The sequence below is a fragment of the Palaemon carinicauda genome, chromosome 2 (genome assembly GCF_036898095.1).
Source record: "Palaemon carinicauda isolate YSFRI2023 chromosome 2, ASM3689809v2, whole genome shotgun sequence".
In the NCBI taxonomy this organism is placed as follows: Eukaryota; Metazoa; Arthropoda; class Malacostraca; order Decapoda; family Palaemonidae; genus Palaemon; species Palaemon carinicauda.
The window spans coordinates 12178399-12181976 of record NC_090726.1 but is presented as its reverse complement, the minus strand read 5'-3'; the positions used below and the strand labels follow the sequence as shown (position 1 = coordinate 12181976).

General features: G+C 33.3%; 1 pseudogene; it reads right to left on the bottom strand.

The window, feature by feature from the left end:
• Positions 1-252: 252 nt before the first annotated feature.
• The window catches only part of LOC137615131 (glutamate receptor ionotropic, kainate 1-like), a 9507-nt pseudogene continuing 6181 nt past the window's right edge, over positions 253-3578 (bottom strand).

The window sequence follows — 3578 nt, the reverse complement described above, 5'->3', positions numbered from 1 at the left end:
TATTTACTTAATCTTTAAAGTCAGATGTATACTTAAGATATTGAAAAAGGTTATCTACTTCGTAAAGCCCCATGAAACTCTTACTATTGTTTTTAGTGTTTATTAACTTGAGCACATGTTAATAGTTACTAGTGACGCTTTACGGAGTAATTCCTCTCAAGAAAGGCAATATAATTAGAATCATGTCACTTATGCCGATAAATTTCTTGGTTCACAAATTATTTTTCACATACCAATATTGCTCGAAGATAACTAGAAGAAATCATATCCAGCTCGTAGCTCCTCTTTTAAGATCAGACCTTTGCAGAGGATACAAAAGAGTAAAAGGATTCCAGATGACTGTAGGATAAACATAAGTCCTTTATATCTGTCTGGTGATATATCATGTATCTTAATTCGGTTCGTATCAGCCTCTGCTAAAATCAGGGTATCATCTTCAAGGGAAGAGGAAGAAATTCTTATATTTTATTGACCCTTTTGCTATCAATTCTTCTTGATATAGAATTAAATATGTCGCAAACTCTATCCCTGTACTTTAGACTATGATAAATAAATATTTTTACACTACATGTAACAAGTCACACTTTAAAGAAGACTCATATCTATAATTGGGTTTATGACTAGCTAACAACATATTTGGTGCGGATATGAATGAATATTTGTTAAACTTGGGATTTTCAATTCTATGGCTGAGTTTCAACTCTTTGCTTTTAGAATACTGGGACCTGCTCTATATATACTTTACCATACATATCTGTATTTTACATATAATTACCATAACTAACAGCCTAATCATCAAATGATATAAAAGTTTTATTGGTACTAAGAATTTTTGATGAATTAATAATAATAAAAAAAATACATGAAAGTATGTTTTAGCAATCATATGTTTCTCCCAGTTTGAACAAAATTCAAGTCTTTCTTCTTGCCAAAAGATGGCAGCACACGTCCATCGTTCCATTCATGTGAATGATTCTATCCAATGGGATATGGGTGATAGATTACTACTTATATAGAGATATATGTGGCAGGTATAAATTATATACAGTTCCAATTAATTACGCCTTTTTGGGGGCTATCTTGAACCAAAATGACGTCTTAGAAGGTTCCTTAATGCAAGGATTTTAGAGTTGTATACAGTGTTTATTTGCATGGCCAATAGATGGTCTTAGCATTAGAGCACCAAATTACTAACTATCCCTACCAACCACTCATTACAGAATTTATTACTTCATTTCTGATGCTATTTAGCCCCACAATTGCTATAAAATAGACGCAATTGAACTTGATGTTCCTTGTTGTCTGGCCTTTACTTAATTCCTAAGAAATTACAAATTTCACAAATAAATATAAGAGAAAAATTTCCTCAGCAAACAATCGTTAGATCAATAACATTTGGGGGGTAATGGGGGTAGCCAGATATGCCATATTTACAGCAATCGGTAAGGCAATCAAGTAATTACACAGTTATTTGAACTAATTTCCAATTACTTTTTTATGAAACCAGAATATAATTAACATGTTTCATAATATGGCATGTATTCCCAGTAAAAACTACTTAGAATAACAGTATTGTTACATTCCAAAAGGCATAATGACGCACACTCCCCTAGCCTCCTACCTTACGTCGTAACGAGATTTACTTTACCACCAATAGATGGCGTCAGAAGCACAATTTCATAACTAAAATACTCAATCATTTAACGAACACGTGTGTCAAAGAAGTGGGGTAGGAAGGTAGAGGCTACAGATTGGGCTGTTGGTAAATTGTTCAACGATCGTTTCCTTATTAGGAATGAATATTTTTATCAGAAAATGGTGTGATTTTTTCATATGCTATTGGAAGCAACCTGAGTTTACTTATAAAAATGTTTAGTATTTCCTTTCTTCATCAGAACACATGATGGTAAGTCATATCCCTGTACAATTGACCAAGGCAACAATCATCAGCATAGTTATGGTTGGCGGGACGAATTTAGGACAACGCTGCCAAATGAATTTTTTTCGAATGGAGAATATCATTATTCATTACAGATTCAAATCATTTAGGGAGTAAATTTATTATGTGAGTAGGTGCTTGACTATGGCGTGATTTTATGATCTTTTAGAAGCGCAAACAAAATAGAGAAATCGAATAATGAATGGGAAAATGGTCATATTTCTGTCTTCGTCAACGCCTGACTGTGTTGCGTCATCCACCTAGGAATTTGTGTTAGTAAATAAGGGCGTTTCAGAGTGTAAATCAGTTATAAAATAAACCTTAGCATAATTTCCTTAGTAATTATATGCATGTTAGTAGAGTTGTTTCTTGCTTCATTATAGGTTAAAAGAATTCATTAAGTTTATATATATATATATATATATATATATATATATATATATATATATATATATATATATATATATATATATATATATATATGTATGTATCAGAGTAAATACCACGGTCTTTCTAAGTCAATGGTAGGCCAATCGTAAATACAAATAACCTGATTCTGAAAGATCGTTAGAGAGAGAGAGAGAGAGAGAGAGAGAGAGAGAGAGAGAGAGAGAGAGAGAGAGAGGCCACCTGCAAGACAGGGATGCTGATGATCTCTGTAATTGTATCAGAAGAGACGGGGTATACCTATAACATAAGGAGCCAATGTTCATTTATATAGATGAAGTGTGGATGTTGCGTTAGAAGGGAAATGTCATAGAACAAGGCGAATTGAACAAAACTGAAATCATATCTAAATCCTATAATATAACTCTCTCTGTCAATGAAAACTACTCTTCTTATAATTTCAGGATGCCAGAAAACTGATAATCAATCAATCAATCACTCTTTTTATAGAAAACGTCTGCAATAAGGCAACTCTATTCACTAAATTCTATCCTATTGAATTGTTTCTTTAAAAATAAGAAACCTCGATGTTTATTAAACAAACATGAAAGCTTTATGTAAGATATTTTTATTCATTAACTGTATCATGTAAACCGCTTCCATTTTATAAACCTGCTAGATGTAGGATGGCCAAGGCATCAGCCACCCGTTGAGATACTACCACTAGAGAGTTCTTGGGTCCTTTGGCTGGACAGGCAGTACTACATTGAATTCCTCTCTCTGGTTACGGCTCATTAAATTTTCCCAACACATACACAGAATAGTCTGGCCTATTCTTTACACATTTTCCTCTTTCCTCATACAATTGGCAACACTGGAATTGCCCAACAATTCTTCTACTCTCAAGAGATTAACTACTGCACTGTAATTGTTCATTGGCTGCTGTCCTCTTGGTAAGAGTAGAAAAGACTCTCTAGCTATGGTAAGCAGCGCTTCTAGGAGAAGGGCACTCCAAAATTAAACCATTGTTCTCTGGTCATGGATAGTGCCATAGCCTCTGTACCATGGTCTTTCACTCTTTTGGTGTAGAGTTCTATTGCTTGAGGGTACACTCAGGCACACTTTTCTATCTCATTTCTCTTCCTCATGTGTTTTTTTAATTTTTATAGTATATATATCAAATATTTATCTTAATGTTGTTACTGTTCTTAAAATATTTTGTTTCATTAATTGTTAATTACTTTTCATGTAG